Raw genomic sequence first — 17,971 nt, 5'->3', positions numbered from 1 at the left:
CACACTTGTAAGCATGTTGGTTCCTGACCACCTGCCCTTTACCTTCGCCAGGGCTGTGCCAGGTCTGACCCATCACGCAAAGTCTTCTCGTGCTTACATGGATTTGTTCATTCTGCTAACGGGCCTTTCTCTGATTTCATTCAACATCAAGAATGAAAGGGTTTCATTTTATTACCTCTCAGTTTTAGCATATGTACACCCCCTTTTCCATTGCCCCATTTGTTCACCCTGAATCCCTGGCACCTGAAACAGCACCTCGTTGTTGTTGAATACTCTTCGTTGAGTCCGTGGAGGAGCGAATGGCCAGGGTTTACCTTCATTAAGACCAGGAGGTGGACGCTGACTCCGGAGGCCTCCCTGCCCCCATCTGTGGCTGCCTCTCTCGAGCTGTCCGGTTAGGCCCATACTCCCCACTATCTGGGGCTCTGCTTTCTCTGACCTTCCTTTCATGTGGGGAGGGTGTGAGGGATGGCAATGAAACGTGCCAGTCTATGGAGTGAAAGACACCAGATTTCCAAGTCTGCAGATCGTGACCTAGTGGGGCCAGAGTGCAAATTCCTCTGGGCCTCAGATCCGTAAGATGGGCGGCAGTGATACTTGCCTGGCAAGATAATGAACAAGTGTGCCTGGTGCCCAGTACAGAGGCAGGGTCCCAAGTCAACAATTCGCGTTACTCCATTTCTCTTTCTAGTGACAACTATAAAAAGCCTTTGGGCCCCCGGGCCTTTCTCTTTGCATTTCCACTGCTTTCACACAACGGGTGTAGGAGAAGACCTGATGTGTTGCTTTATGCCGCCAGGCCAGCCCGAGTCACCAAGAGCCCAGTGGCCTTTCTAGTTTCTGCTTCCCTTGCAGCCCGTGGCTTATCATCATGTTGTAGGTATGTGTCCACACAACAGACCCCCTACCCTAGGTCTTGAGTGAGTGGACCTTCCCTCTTGGCTTCTGCAACTAGGAGCCACAGTGCTGTAATTGAGGAGTCGGTCAGTAGATACTCAGTGAGTGAATCAATGAATGCACGAATGAACAAATCCATTGTCTCATGTTGTGCGTCTCATCCTTTGTCGTAGCCATGTATGTGAGCTCTCTGCGACCTCCTGGACAGCAAAGTCAAAGCAAACTGGAGCATTAAAGCGCTAGCTTTCTGACTTTGGCATGTGAGCTTCTGACAGACAGATGCATAAGTATTGGTTCTACAAAGTGCCAGCTTATGGGGAAAAATTATGTTTCCCCTTCGTCCCCACGATGAAGTCCAAGGATTTGCTGACTGGCATATATGATCCTTTAAGAGACGAGGATGACAGTGTGCGCTCCACGAAGCTCTTATCTACAGCTCGTAGTTTGAGTTATACGTGTGTTGGCAACTCTTTCATGCAGAATCTGATGAGTTGGCATTTACTTTTGACAACATCTCAAATCTTGTGAAAGTCAGAGCTTGAGGCTGGTGGTGTTTTTTAGCAATAACTCAGATGGTGGCAGGACAACTTTGATAATAATAAGAGGAAGAATAAAAAGGTTTAAAAAAAATGTCTCTTTAGAATTCTTCCCCCAAACTAAAAGTTCAACAAAGAAGGAATTTCTGAACTTCCCAGGGCAAAGGTTTCTTTGAATTTTGGCTTTATGTTAATTGGACACACACACACACACACACGCACACACAGTTGCTGAGGTGTGTTTCTTCCTCTAATTCGCTGTGATGGCAATTGCTGGTTAGTTTCCCAAACCTCTTTTGTTCATCTTCCCAGGCCACCGGTGGGACTACATTTCCCAGACTTCCCTGCAGTTTTATGTGTGGCCATGTGATTGAGTTCTGCCCAATGGGATAGTAGTAGAAAGGATGTTTGCAGCTCTGGTCCAATCACAAAAGCTTTCCAGATTCTATTCCCTGCTATTTTTCTCTTCTAGTGGCTGTCTGGCATGGAGCAAATTCCCAGGGTAACCTTGAAAGGCCAGAGCCTCCTTGGGAAGGACCATTTCCTGGAGCAGAGTACCTGACCTGGATCCCCCATTCAGACTGCAGAAATATAAAAAAATAAGCTTCCATGAATGAGCTATTACAAGTATGGAGAGACCGGCTAAGCAGCCAGTCAGTCCTAGCTTAACTTAAGGCATACTGCTTGGTGGTTTTTATAACATAGCTGACAGTTTTGAAAGGCTGACAACCTCAAAGGAAATATTTATGTTATCAGAAATCCTTTCATTAACCCCGCAGAGTTAACCTCACTTTTTATACCCTGGTACAACTCCTAAGTGGGGAGGGAGTGAGTGTTTTCCCCAGGATTGGCACAGAGGGTGGCACTGGGTAGACTCAGGCTGTGGATGATGCTGGAAAGGCAGGCTAAGCAAGGCCAAGGCCAGTGCCCAGGGCCCAGTGGAAAATGCCCAACCCACACTTTCATCCAGGTCTGCCTAGCTTCACGGTCTTGCTGCTGATTCTCTGTAGCCCAAAATTTTACAAATAGAAGTGTAGCCAGTGAATGACTCTTAGCAGAGTTTTTATCTTTCATCTTATATTTCTTTTACAAAAAAGATTCATTTTACTTATTTCTGTATACAAGAACTGGGGTGTAGGCCACAGGTGATGGGAATGGGGGGGTGAGAGGAATCACCAGAGACAGAGTGGGGAGCATAACAGGCAGACTGACTGAAATACACTGCTGAGGGGAGCAGTGGGAGAGACAGGAGCCGTCTGCCACGCCATGTAGATCACCTCCATGGCTGGGGATCGAACTCGTGCTGCAGTGGCTGCCAATAGCTTCATCGTACTGAGACTTAACTCCTTGTGCTGCCAGGGAGGCCCTCATCCTGTCGTTCTGATTCAAGAAAGGAACACAAAAAAAACAACGATGATATAATAGACCTGCAAAACAAAGGAACACCTGTCTCTCAGCGTCGGAGATAACAGCTACAGAAAAGTTTTATTCTTTTAAGTTTTTACCACACACCAACACACTCATTTTGTGTATAGGAAGATCGAGCTTCTCTTCCCCCTACATGATGCTTTCCCTTTCTTCCCCTCTCAAGTAATTTCCTCTATGTCAGGACATACCAATCAGTGTCATCTTTGACGACAGCTGGTGTCATCTTCAACAACAGCTGGTAATCGACTGTGTAACAATTTACAATAATTAACCAGTTCCCGCCTGGTTCGTGTAAGTGTTTGGAGTTGGGAGCACAGAGAGCAGTGATGATGCGCGCTGAGCACATCTCTGGGGTCACTGGCTAAGAGGGTATTGTGCTACACAACGGTTGGCTCCTCTCTAGCCCATGCCTTCCACGTACGGCAGCAGGAGTCCCAGACAGTCAACAGATACTAAAATGAATGCCAGGGCGTCACTTCTTCAAGTGAAGGCAACAAAGAATAGCAGAGGGAAAATTTTCCAGAATCTCTCAGTGTGGCAGGTATGCTCAGAGCCCTGACAGAGGCCTACTGGGAGGAGGTGGCACCTGCGACTGTTGGCTGCTTTCAGTCAGCTGGCAACGAGGCCAGCATTGTCTACAAGGCCAGGGCTGAGAACCCGGGAAAGGTTCTGTGAGAGCTGAGGCCAGGTTTCCCTCCAGAGGCGGGGCAGTGGCCAGCAGGTCAGAAAGGGAGGGGACAGGCATGACTGGGGGCGATGCTGAGTGCTTCTTGCTGGGGCTGCTGCTTCAGGCCGGGCACACACTTCTGAGGTACAGGCGAGAACCTGACGTGCCTGGACAGCTTTCAGGGCGAGCAGGCGGCTGCAGGCAGATGCTTTGTCTGTGAGCACAGCTGTGTGAGCTGAGACGTCCCTGTCCATGAGGGATGCTCCTGCAATGATGGTGATGATGATAATGATGATGACAGTGGCTCGGCTGGCAGCAAGAGAAGGGAGATGATTGCCCAGATCGTGCTGGAACATTAAGAACTGAACCTGCATGTGTGTGCATGTCACGCGGCGCAGCGTGCGCACGTGGGGTGAGTGTGATGTCTGTGCAGGACGTCGCGCTTGTGCGATGCGGACGGTGCTCTGTGGTGGCGTGGCCGTGTGGGGACTGTGGTGCGCGACCTGGCGGTGACGTGTGAGTGTGTGCACTGTGCGGGGCGCACGTACCGGATGTGGGTGCTGGCGTGGGGATGTTTGGCCAGTGACCTACTAAAGACTCTGTGTCGCTCACCTGGAGTTTTTCCTCCTGTCTTTCCTATTTCTTGTGCAAAAGTGCCACCTTCAGCCAAGACAGACGTCTCACCTCTCCCTCCCTTAGAAGGTCAGGGTTGAGGGAAGCGCTCACGAGCCCGCTAAGCCACATTGCTGGAGGAGCCAGCATGAGAGGCAGTGTTCTCCACAACTGTCTTACGGTGTTGTATTCTTAGTCATTGTTCGTTTTATCTTCCTGTCGAGGCACACAGAACGCTCTGGAGCGCAGCCCACACATCACAAGTGCTGAAGAACTCGACCTTGTATGCCCCCATGTCACCACCCTGACACCCAAACAGAGTTCGTTTCCAGCACCCCACCCAGCTCCCTGAGCTGTTTCCCGGTCCATGTCCCCCAAAGGCACCTGCGATTCTCCCACTAGGTTGTGCTGTCTCGCTCTGGAATTTCACATCAGTGGGGTCAGGAAGTCACGGACTGGCCGCTTTCACGTAGCTCTGTGCCGTTGCGCCGCGTCCACCTTCCCTCTTGTACCTGTAGCCCTCGGCTCCACACTGCTCCTCACGACCTTATGACAGGGCTGTAGCGCTCGTTGTTTATTCAGTCTCCTGCTGACGACATCTGGGCGGTTTCCAGTTTGGGGCGATGGCAAACAAAGCTGCTGCGAACATTCTTGAACATGTCTTTTGGTGGCCATATGTAGATCTGTTTGAATGTGGCCTGTGATGGCATTGACAAAGATAGAGCTTGCAAAAAGAAAAAAAAATAACAACCCCCCCCCCCAGTCGACTCCAGCAGGTTTGCTGGGAGGAGTGAATCTGTAGGCTCGCTCGCAACTGTCAAGGTTCTCACTACCTGCGTACCTCGGGAGGAGTGAAGAGGGGGTTACAGTGGATGGGGCGGGCTCTGTAGGACACAGAGCAGACATGCGCTCTGAGTGCTGCTGTGTTCACCCAGCCAGGTGTCCCCTGTCATGTAAACATCACTCCCTGGGGGCAAGCTGAGGTCTTAGGAAAGGCCATTGGTGCTGTGGGCTTTGGGTTTCCTCCCAGAGGGAGGCCCCTAAGGCTGGCTGCAGACCACTTTGAAAGATGCCCAGTTTAGCTGGCGGGTAGGCCGACCCCGGGAACATCAGTTGTTGCCTGATCCCCAGGAGGGGTTACAGGAGTGCGGGGAGAGGAAGGAACGGATCTGCGCTGCACACTGGTCATTTTCCGATTTTGCCCAAGTATGCAGGACACGACACTCTTGAGCTTATCTCTACAGAAACGCCAGGGCCCACCTGGGGGGATGGGGCCCAGGCTGCCCACAGCAGGCACCTGCTTCCTGGCCCACCTTGACCTAGCCCAGCACGCTTCCCCGCTCCACGCAGAGACTACCTGCCAGCTTCCCCCCTCAGCCCACATCACCCACTTGCACCTAAGTAGAGTCTTTGTTTCAGGTCTGCTTTGAGAGCTCCCATATAAAGCCGTGCTCGTCCTCAAGACAAAAGGCTCTCTGGCATGACATTAATTTCGTCCAGAATTTTTCCGAGTTCCATGGCACCTTTCGCAATCCTTACTCTGGGAGTCGTGTCACGCCCCAGTCAGGTATCTTTGTCGTGAAGTGTGAGCTCAGTGGCTGACCCCAGGGAAGGCAGTAATAAACAGTATTTAATTGTCAGGCTGCAATGAAGGCAGACAGCCTTTGTCCCTCTGCTGCCTGTCAGTGTCGCTTGCAATCCTGTGCAGGACACATGCAACACTGCAGAGAGGTGGGCAGATGGAAGCATTTAAGCACTGTGGGTGGGGGATGTGGAGGTGGAGGAGCGACGAGAGGGGTGCACATTGACATTTCAGGGGCCTCCAAGTCCCCCTGTTGCCCCCAGGCAAGTGACTTGTCATGAAATGCAGAGGGGGAAAGAAGAGACAAAATCTTATCTCTGCGGTGAGGGGTCATTTTTATAAAATATAAAATGAAAAAAAAAAACAAAAACCAGTTTCATTCTGTTAGGGGCATACAGCTCCTGAATGCATGTTTCCTTGTTTTCGATTTTCCAAAATGCGGCCGTAGTAGAGGTATGAACATGCTTCCAAAATTCTAGTTGTATCCTTTGGAGGAGAAAATTTGTAATTCACAAAGGAGTTTGTCCAGTTTCTCTCTTAAGACAGGACACCACGTAGGAAGGTCGCTTGCGGCTGAAGGAGAGAATTAGATTCATGGTTCCATGGTTTGAGCTGAAATTGTGGGTTCTGGAAGGATAAACTCAAGGACCCACCTCTGGGGGCGGGGACGACGGGAGGCCTGCAGCATTTCAGGAGAGCGCGTCCACGCTGAGGGCACAGCTGGGGCAGGAGGGTGTTGGGGGCAAGATGAGAGGGCACTGTCTCCAAGAAGGGTGCACTTGGGGCTCTCGAGGACCCCCTTTTGTCTGGTCCTCCTCCCTGCCCAGCGTGTTTGGGAGCTCACGAGCTATCTAATTTGCGTTCTAGTACCTTCCCTAGGACTCTGGCTGGCTGGCTCGCCTCGCCTGGCCCCACGTATATTTTTGAATCAGGTTTTTTTTTTTTTTTTTCTGTTTCACTGATTGTGGAATTAGAAACCTCCTCTGTCTGGTAAAAGTAGGTCAGGGAAGTTCCTGACTTCCCTCTGCTGCTAATAGATTTCTGAATGGCAGCACATAGGCGCCTGCATGTGACATTCGAGCAGAACAATCGCGATCATTCACTGCACGTTTTGAGCAGCACAAGTCATTTTCTTCAAGCCCAGCGCACGCTGAATGGGTCTCCTAGGTCCCAGGTGCTGGTGGCAGTGCTCAGCTGGTGCTTTGACCAAGGCCTAATCTCCCTGGCCCCTTCTTGTGACCACTTGTTCTTTCCCTAACCACCCTGCTGCCTGTACCACCTCACAGGGCCTAACTCACCTGTGCAACAGCCCCACAGGACCCCCGTCCATCCCAGCCCATCCCCCAACTTGCCTCCTACTAAGCTGCCTTGGCCTGGCCATCCTCATCCTCCTTCATTCCCCCCCCCCCCGGCACCTTGTTACAAACCTGCTTTCTCCTCTTCCAGTATGTTCTCAGCATTGGGATGTTGTGGGCCACACAGAACCCATAGAAAAGAAAAACGGCATCATCTTATAATAAAATAGTTAAGCCTTTAGGTTGCCCCCAGGAAAAAAGTAAATTGAATCCAATTGTTAAGACCTAGACATTGTCAAATCCACCACATGAGCGTTGCGTTGCCACTGTCAAATAATTGTTCCAATAGAGTGTGCAGTGAGAGTTCTCTTGCTGGCTCTCTCCTTTTTAACTTTCCAACATGAGCAATTTTTGTTTAACCCACGTCTTTCTTCCAGCTCGGCAATCATAATCATGTCCGACTAAGGCATATTGCCTGCGTGCGTTCATGTTTAATTTGAAAAATGACAACAGTGATTTCTTTGATGTCTCCTCACCACCCAGAGCTACCCCCATTGAATCCAGAATCCGCTTTAGAATCCAGAATTTCCTTGAGGAGGAGAAAGAATAAATCAACATAAAATAATGTCATAAAATCATCTCAAATAACATGCAGGTAGTAAATTAACATAAACATGACCTTTGAAATGATGGTGTATGGGGAAGTGAAATCCAGCAAACCAGCTGGCCTAGCGCCTGCCTTTGACTAATAGGCTGAGATATGGCTACTGGAAAGATACCGAGGGTGAAGCTGTCTTTTATTTAAACACACACACACACACACACACACACACACACACACCGAAAAGAAAGAAAAATCGGATCCTTCTTTTGACAAACCTTAATTTCATTGAGACTGACGGCACTGGCTTTGTTGAGCATACATTGAACAAATGAGACTGAACGACACTCCACTCACTTTCATCGAATTGAATCTGACAGCCAGAGCAGGTAGGTAGTATAATGGACTCGCAGAGGAGGTGAAACTCGTTCCCCGGGGTTAAGTGACTGTGCTGCTTGGTCACGCTTAAAGAGAGCCTCTCCTTTGTCGATTTTGTATTTTTGTTGTCTTGTTTTTCTTTTCTGAGGTTTTACAACATTCACTGAGTAAGCCCGTCCTGAATGGATGATTTACTGCATGTGCCAGTTTGGACGTTTGCATCGCCACTACACTGTCCAAATCAAGGCGGAGACCATTGCCCACCCCTACACACCCCCACCCCGCCTCCAGGTCACCCCTACCGGGACTTCTACTGTCTTTTAATTTTTTAGTTATTTTAAAGATTCATTTATGCATACAGAACTGGAGTGCAGGCCAGAGGTGCAGGGGTGGTGAGAGGACTCACCAGAGACAGTGGGGAGCAGAACAGGTGATCTACTGAAACACACTGAGGGGAATAGAGGGGAGACGAGAGGTCTGCTGCGCCCAGTGGGTCAGCTCTCTGGCCGGGGATCAAACTTGGGCAGCAGTGGCTGTGGCCAGTTTCATAGTGCCACGCTTTAACCAGTTGCGCCACTAGGAAGGGCCCAGTGGGATGGGATTTTAAGAGGTGATTATAATGCAGTCTGATGCTTGCTTTGATAGAAAGGTAGTGATTGCTTTGATTGAGAAAATACCAGAGAAAAATACCAGAGGCAGTGAAAGCAGGTGGAAGACAATCCGCTACCCATAGTATAGCCACAATGTTCTAGATCTTCCCAGAATAGCAGTTACAGCAAACTCCAATGCATTCCAAAAAAGGTGGGGATGGGAGTGAGGAGGGAGGGTAGATTTCAGCCTGGGATGTCATCCCACGTCTGTCTGTGTCACCCCTCCTTCCACACAGTGGGTGCCCGTTGGGTGGAGCAGAGCAGCCAGTCGGGGGATGAGCAGGAGACCTTGGAGCTGTGCGTGCCCTGAGTTCTCACTGACAAGCACACCCTGGTAAATTGCAACTTTTCAGGTCATGAAGATAAGATGCGGTCTTGGGGGACAGGGCTGATGCGCTGGGAATAATAGTGCAGTGTTTTCGTAACAGGGCTCTAGGAGAGAAAGTCAGTGCCAGGCCCTCTGTGTGTTGTTTTACAACAGAACAGCATGTACTTCTAAGTGTCTAAAACTAGTGGACATGCGCTGTTGCCCAAGAGGCCCAGATAGTGTTGGTTTAAAAAAAAAAATCCAAACTTGTTGTTGCACTAGAATTATATGGCAGCTGTTGTTGGATCTGAAAGGCTGGTTCATCTGTCCATTCTTTCATTTCACAGAGATCTATAGCTATGCATAGCTACTACCTCTTAGTAGTTTTCTTTCCACCCAGTCATCATAGGCCCAACAAAATAAAACAAATCCCCCCCCAAAACGAAAGCCCACATCACCATGGTGAGGTGCAGAAATTCAGTCTCGTGTCAGACCCAAGCTAGCAGGATGGGTCTTGAACTTGAGACTTTTCTGATATTCCTCAGCTTAGAGGACATCTGTGGTTGTTTCGATACACTGTGTCCTTCTAATGGCATCTTTCAGAAAGCTAGGATGGAGGATTTTTCTAGAAGAGTCTTCACCAGGTGTCAGAAACAGTCTAGATAGGTTGGGTTAAGGTTTTTAGTTGTTCTTTCTTGCCCTATTTTTGTTATTGTGGAATTAAAACATATCCTTCCAGAGTCTTCTTTTTCCATCATCTGGGAAGCAGCCACACCACCCACCTGTTCTGGATAGTGACCCTGTGGGGGTTCCCAGTTACCATGCGGCTCTTTCCAGTCTAGCTGGTGACAAGCTAAGGGGGAGCGCTGCCGCCCTCCCCTTGGTGACCTCCCAGCCTTTCTCCTCCAGGAAGCAATAATGGAGAATTAGCTGTGAGGAACGATGTGCTTCTTCCTTCCACGGTTTGGCCATGCCTTGCTCTGTAGCTGGTTCAGCACGCTTGTCCTGATTTACGATTTTGTGCCATCTGGCTTATTTCTCTTGTTGTTCTATATTGTTTTAAATATACCCGAGGCTATCTTTGAGTCTTTTAAAAATACAGATGAGAAAAGCAAATCATGGGAGTGTCATCTGAAGGTTATGGATGAAAGAGAAGTTTAAATAGGAGCCCGATCTGCCCTGTGAAGTTCAGTAGCTAAAAATAAAGTTCTTTTTACTTTGTTGATTACGTAATAGAATATGTTCTCAGATGTGCACGTTATGGAACGTCTCAGTTGTGCGGAGAATTCTTGTTTGGGTTTTCTTAAATGGACGTGCAACAGTGCTGGTGGCCAGTCATTGGATTCATTCGGCGAGAGGTGGAGCACTCGTGGGTGCGAGGGTCTTGTCGTCACCGGGGTGGGTCACTGTGTGATATTGATGAGTTTTAGCTGGCAACCAACTCCTTCTTCGCAGGGTCTAACCTCAGTTTTCCTCCTAGTGGGCCATTTTGGAGACGGGAGTGGGGAGGGAGTCCTCTGGGAAGAGGAAAGGGTGGGCTGGGCAGGACAGTCTGGTTTTGAAGGAAGGTACGCTGGGTCTGTGTGCTGTCTCTGTTCTGGGAAGCCATGAAATATCAGTGAGCTGGATAACTATGTTTAAACCATGTTCTTATTAAAACCAGCAGTCCTGGCTCTCCCAGACAAAGAAATTCTGAAACAGCTTTGGAAATATATTCACAAGAGTGGAATTCATAAATGGAACTGTACAACCATCAGCTGCACTGTTTAGACATAAAGTTGGATGAGCAAAGGGGGGATTTTACAAGTATGGATTTGACGCTTTTAAATGAACTTGCCTAATTGGTAGTAGTGATGTAGAGCATCTTGCTGGAGGGAAAACAAATCTCATATCTAAAAATGTTCTCTTAGACTTAAAAGCAATTGCAGCTTTGAACAATGTTTGGGAAACATCTTGGTTAAGGATTTTGGAAGCGATTTGAGGATCATGGGTTAGTGCCTGGCACTTGCTAAATTGCTCCACACAATTTACAAAACTTTGTCCAGAGGTTACTAAATCCAATCTGGCTGACCTTAGAGTCACCTGGGGAGGGGGAGTTTGGGACCTGCACTTGCCGGACCCCACTGGATGAACTGGGTCAGCCGCTTGGGGCTCAGGCAGAGAGTCCGTGTGCTCGGATGGCTCCCTGAGGATTTTGATGGTTGGTTCAGTTAGAGAATTGCTGGCCTGGCCCATCTCCCTGGACAGGACCGTATCCAGACAGTTTTTGCCACATAGATGGCCTTGGCATAACATCTCAGCAAATGCCACCGGCTCCGGACTGTCCAGTCACTCATTAGTCAAAAGCCCAATTCTAAAGCCCAGTCAAGCTGTCATTCCTTCCAGGGACATCAAAGCGTGGCACGGTCTTCTCCCCGCGTCCTTTCGTCTGTCATCACTCTACAGCGTGCTCGGGGCACCTGGCTGCCCCGGGCTGGTGGGCTAGAGAGAAGGGGGCTCTTGGATCCCTGGGTGCGGACGCGCTTAGAAGGACAAATGGGGAGAACACATGGGTGAACGTCGGGGAGCGTAGCAAAGGGTGAGTGTACAGAGACCGCCACAGCCCCCCAGCCCTGCTCTCATCACCCTCTCACAGCACCCTTACTGGCTCTCTCAGCACCCTGATGCGGATTGTGGACCCCACGTCACAACTGAAGGGCAGCACCAACCGCCACAGGGGCCCTCCGGGCCCCCCTCGTCACCTCCTCCATCCTGCCAGGCCTGCAGTGTCCTTCTCTTTTATAAGCCATGAAGAGTGTTTCCAATTTTCTTGGGCTCTGCCCTGGATCCAGCTGGGAGCAGTGGAGCAGTTCTCCAGCCACCTGTCACCTCTCTGGAGGGGCCGTGCTGGCCTACTCGCTTCAGCAAGTATCAGACGTGAGGTGGGACCCTTTCCGACTCTGACAGAGGCTTCCCTCTCTCTCCAGAAGGAACTGAGAGGAAAGGCCCCAGGAATGCCGCCTTCCAAGCCAGGGGCCTTAGAAGCTGCCAATGGAAGTGGACACTAGTGGCCTTGGGATGCCCTGTGGGCTTGCTGAGCCTCCCAGCAAGAGGACACCGTGGTGTCCAAGCCGTGGTGCAGGTCAGCGGGGGCAGGGCAGGCAGGGACCAGGGCTCTTGCCTTCTGCCCTTCAGCTTTTGTAGAGGTGTAGCAGGGGCCAGGCTGGCATTTCTCAGGGATGTCCAGAGGTGCCTTCCCTTGCTGGCCTAACCCCACGTCGCCCATTTTCTGGAAGGTGGTGTCTGGGCTGGCTCATCTTAATGGTATCGACATCTGAGGCCAGAGCATTCTCTGTCGTGGGGGTTGTCTTATGCATTGCATGGTGCCTGGGGGCACCCCTGGCCTCCACCCCCGGGTGCCGCTGGCACCCCTTCTCTGAGTTGTGACAACGGAAAATGTTCCCAGCCACTGCCTGTGTCCCTTGGCGGCAGGCACGGGATCACAGCAGGCTGAGAGCCACCGCCTAGACCTGGGACAGAAACTGGACGGGAAGAAGGGGCTGCTGCCACAGAGGCGCACGAACAGGACCCTCAAACCTCCCAGCTCCTCATCTTCCCTCAGCAGGGTAGCATGTGCGATGTCACCACCCTTAAGGGGCGGGCGCCCCACTGTCCCACGCGCCCTTTCCCAGGCTGCCGTCCTCAGCCTGCATACAGCTGGGGACCCTAGTTCCAGTCCCTGAAGGGCAGGCCTCCCACTCTCAGTCTCCTCTGTGAGGTAGTGATGATAGTGGCGTTTGCTTGTGAGGCTGCTGGAGTATTTGCAGACATCTGGAAGCGTAGCAGCCCATCGGCAGCACTTGTGTTTTGTAAACAAAACATCATCATCTGGATGAAGAACCTTAGCCAACCAGAAGTTTCCTGGGCGCTGAACACGGCCACACCCCTACCCTGCAGACACTCCAAGCGTGGCTCTGAGCCAGCAGTGCCTTGGTGCTTGAGCCCTGATTCTGTGACCTGCAACAGGCCACCGGCTCACCCCTCCTCCTCGGCACCAGGTGCTGTGGAAGAGCACCCATGGCCCAGTCCCCGCTTTCCTGTCAGCCCCGGAGGGCAAGTTCTTCAGACCCAGCACCCCTGGGCAGTGCTTCCAGGACAGAGCCCCTTACTCGTCAGAAGCGCCAAGCTGCCGTTCCTGCTCTTTGCTTCCAGAGAACAGAAATGGAACCCATTCCTCAAAACCCAGGGGTGCCAGTGTGAGAAATATGAAGTTCTTTCACTCCTTCCCTTTCGTCCTTCCTCTTCCCCCCCACCCCCATCTTCCTCCCTCCCCTCCTTTTTTCCCTCCCTTCCCCTCCTCCAAATAAGTATTCTTTGACTATCATCCATGGACCAAGCGTATTCCAGGTGTTGCAGCTACTGCAGTGAACGCAAGGAGCTACGCTCCAGATGGGATGGAGGAGAGAGCCTATAAACAGTAAACTTGGGGAGGCGGGGAGCTAAATTACAAATATGCTCAGGGCTAGGAAAGACACAGAAGTTGCTATGAAAGAGAATAACTGGAATGAAGGTGAGGTTCACAGATGGTGCTAGAATCTTCTCTAAGAAGATGTTTTGATGTGAGACTTAAAGGCTGAGAGGGAAACAGCTATGGGGAGGACATTCCAAGCTGAGGGAACAGCCAGTGCAAAGGCCCTGAGGTAGACAGGCACATGGGAGTTGCCAGCGAGAGAAGTACTCTAATGGAGGGGGATGGTGTGGGGGTGGCGGGTGAGACTGGGAAGAGTTAACATGGGGCCAGGTCAGATAGGGCCTTGCGGGGCTTGGCTTTCAGTTTGAAGTACAATGTGAAGCCACTGGAGAGTTTCAAGGAGCTGAGTAAAAACAATCTGATTTATGTTTGAAGAGAAGGAAGGAACAGTCATCTGCGTGGAACACTGCTGAGATGAGTGAGATAGGGCTGAGAGCCTTGGGGGATCTGGCCACGTGGAGGTCAGCATAACCTAAACAAAAGCGACTGCGGGGGAAGTGGACAGCAGCTGTGAGCCAGGCCTTTTGCTTTGCCGAGCCGCAGACTCACTGAGGGGCAAACCTTTGCTTTTGAAGGGGTCAAGAACACTGCTTCGGTCAGCTTTCAGGGAACGCTTGGCTTTAGTCTCTGTTCAGTGCGGCTGTAGTGGCCGCAGTGATGACGGCAGCGCCGATGTAGCCCTTGAAGTCCAGCACTTCACGACATGCCCACCATCGACCTTTTTGGTGGCGACTTTCCAGATTGGGGACCGTCCCCAGGGAGCCCCACGCAGCTCCTGGCTCCTGGCAGAGTGGCGGGTCCGGCCCACGACAGGGCGACACTATGACACAAACCCTTTGAGACGAGGCCGCGCCGGTGCCAGGGAGCAGCCCCGGCCTTCTCGGCACATCCTCACAGCTGTCCTCTGAGGCCTCTCCCTCCCAGAATCCTCCCCACCGCTTAACCTGGCCTGGACTCTTACACATGAGGTCGGCAGGAAATCCCCCAGCTAAATTCTGGAAGGGGCATTGGACAAAGAAACTTAGACTTGGTTGAAAGTGATGGTAGGGAAAAGTCTGCTCAGTCTCAGCCGTGCTTTCTCTGTGGCCTCCTGCAGCATCCTGGAGCCCGAAATTTTTCCTGACTGATCATTCCCTTTGATTTTTTTTCCCTCCACTGCTTTCATTTTGTACCACAAGAATAATATTTTTTCTGGACTAAACCTCTCATAAGTGGTCTTACCCAGGGAACGCTTTTCAATTTAAAGATGATTCTATTTCCTCTTAAGTACCAAGAAGTCCCTACACTCTAAACACATTTATGGCTCCAGAGGGCAGAGCGACCTTCTTTAAAGGCACAGCTGCAGAATGTCTTCCCCTTGATTCCAGCCCCCACGCAAAGCCCCCTGTCCTGACGCTGGGGCACACGCGAGTGGAGAGCGCCCCTCATCACCTCCCCAGAGACAGCGGAGGGACAGGCCTTGGTTTTGACAAACTAATTCTCCTTGGCAAGCTGTAATCCAAGGCCAAACGCTTGCATTTTCAGAAAGGAAAGATCTTTAACTCTTCCAAGTTCAACAGCCCTCTTTGGGCATCAGATGAGAACTCCAAATGCCTCTCATGCCATGCCATTCCCTAGATGGGGGTGCACTCTGCAGTAACCCCCTGGGAGGGTGTTGGAGGGCTGCTCTGCTGAGAATGTGACACTGGACTCCGCCTTACTGTGTCTTTTTTTGTGGGGGGTGGGGGGAACTACTGGCTGAGACTTCCGTAAATCTTTCTACAAGAACCTCTTTTGTGTTTGTGTCCCCGAACTCTGAAGTCAACGCTGACTTCTTATCCAGCGTCTGTGCCAATTCCAACTCCTAATGAAAGAAAAAAAAGTGGCCTCTTGGGAGGGTGCCCTTCTCCCACCCCGTGGAAGTGGGATTGCAAGAGGCCACGCTGGGCTGGAGCGTCTCCTTCTGCACTTCTGTCGCCCACAGATCTCCTCAGTCAGAACTGTAGGTGCTTGACAAAATCCAGCCAAGGCCTGCATTGCTTCGGGGCGATTTCAAGAAGTAGATTTTCTGGGTCATTGGCTGTGAATGTTTTTAAATTGCTCTCTAGAAAGATTTTAAGCAGTTTTACTCCCATATCAGCAGACATTTGCTATGGCGTTGTAGCCATCCATCCATCCGTCCACCCGTCCATCCATCTACCCGTCTATCCATTTTCTGATTCAACACCGAGACTGGACCCCAGGCACGTGGGGACCCTTACTTGTCATAAGGACATATACTTACCCATTGCTGTCCTGGTTGGGGCTTGGTGGGTTTTCTTTCTCTCCATGGCAAGAATGGACTGTATCTGGGCCTCTTGAGCAGTGACCAGGGTGAGCACCATCCGTGTTGGAAGGAGAGTTCCAGACCTGGACGTGGGTCTACGCCCTGCTGCACATTGGAATTGCCAAGGAGCTCTGCCCAACCCGGTGCCTGGGCCAGCTGTGGGGATTCTCGTTTCGCTGGTCCCAGGTGCATATGGCCTGGCTTTCCAGATCTTTCAAAGTTCCTCAGCAGGGTCCCTAGTGCCGCCCTAGTTGATAGTTCCTCCAAACCCTCAGTGGGGGAGTTAGTCTACGCCAGTGAGAAAACCCTCCACCAGGTCGTCCCCATCTGCTGCCTCTGCCTTGACCTTACTCGTCACCTCAGACTTAAGGATAGGCACTGTTCTCCCACACATGCCACCCACCATGGACCAGAGGCCAGCGCCATGTTGGGCTTTTCCTGGGAAGAAAAAGCAACTCTCCGTCTTCTTATTTATCATTCATTTGTATTTTTAAATTTTGTTTAGTGTTCCCCAGCGAGGCTCCTTTGGCACCCTATCTTTATTATGACAGCAGTAGGTACCCCTGTTAAGTCCTGACCACTCGAAGTGTTTTTTGTGTGAACTCACTCCCCTTCCCTCCCCAGCGGCATATATACTGGCATCACCCCCATTGTACGGATGAGAACACTGAGGCACAAAGAGGTTAAGGAACACAGCCAGATCTGTGACTGAGGTGGGCGTCTCTTGTGCACTTTCTCTAGGGCTCCTCTCTACAGGCCAGAAGGTTTGTCTGATGTGGGTTAGGCTTTGACACTGTGTTTTCCTCAAATTAGAGCTGCGGGCGGGGTATGTGTGTGAGAATGCACCTGTGGTGCTTCCCAGCTTCCACCGCGGTAGAGAGTGGCTCAGGACAGGTTGCTGTAAAGAGGGTCACCCTCGGCTGTCATTCCAGGCTGAATCACTTTAGTGGTACCTGCTAGACCTTTCTGAGACGAAGCTGAAGTAACTGAAAGCAGACACAGTTCTTACCTGCGCCAAGAGATGGCAGGCCCCGGGGCCATTAGCTTTCATATCTGCATACTTTCTGGACTGTTCTCAAGAGGAAAATGGGAGGCAGAGCCCAGGCATGATTCAGAACTGCCTGCACTCGCCTCTCATCTCTGAAAATACATAGGCCCTCTCATCTGCTTATTCTCCCGGGAGAAGGCACAGGCTCTCGGAAGTCAGCAACCGTGATCTCTTGAGTCATCATTTCTGCAGCTGTAGCAGGGCTCAGTGTGGGAATGGAAGACAGCAACAGCACGTGGGCCAGTGGCCACAGACCAGTCCAGAGTGGAGGGGCCAGAAGCTCCTGGAAGGAAGGGATTAGCGGTCAAAGAGGAAGACAGATTTGAGAAATTCATTCAGCCTGAGGTTTAATGGGAATGCAGGTCAGATGGACTCAGATGTCTTCATATCTCGGTCCCAGCTTCATCTCACACCAAAATGAAAGCTGCAAAAAAAAAAGAGGTTGGTGAGCCTTTAAATTCTGACCTCAGTATTTCCACACACAGCATTATAAAAAAGAATTCTTGCCATTTATTGAATTCCGGGAATGGCATTGAAATATATATAAATGAGTATCCAAGAGCTCATGCACCCAAAACATTCTCTGTGCCACAGTGATCACTGAAGCTTATTGACATAGCTGGGACATGCCCACCGAGAGAGGTCTGGGTCAGGAAGATGTGGTCTAGCGGTGCAGTGGGTGCCATTCAGCTGCAAGGAAAAATGAAGTTCTGTCATTTACAGCAAAATGGAAGGAGCTCGAAGGGTTACGTAACTTGAAGTAAGTCAGAAAGATAAAGGCAAACGCTGGAGGCTGTCACATATATGAGTAATATGAGGAGACACAGCAGGTGGAGTGAAGAAGCAAAGTAATTATAAACTTAGTAGCCACTGATAACTGAGCTGGGGTTTCTGAGGTTCAGAGGGAAGGAGGGGGACAGAGAATCGAAGCGGTATAAGGAGTGGTGGTGTGGAAAAACTTTTAATGAAATACATGGGAAAATATTGATCTAGTATTTTTCTCGGTCATTTGTAGCTTATTAAAGAAAAGTATTGTTTATAGGACCATAGCACCCAACTCAAATCTCAAAGGACATCACTAGAGTATTTTTGATGTCCTCTTAGGAACAGATGTCACCAATGAAAAGAAAGTGATTTGGAGAGAGTCACATGGAT

Source organism: Condylura cristata, unplaced genomic scaffold (assembly GCF_000260355.1).
Source record: "Condylura cristata isolate star-nosed mole 26May11 unplaced genomic scaffold, ConCri1.0 scaffold00027, whole genome shotgun sequence".
NCBI lineage: Eukaryota > Metazoa > Chordata > Mammalia > Eulipotyphla > Talpidae > Condylura > Condylura cristata.
This window is presented reverse-complemented; position numbering follows the sequence as displayed.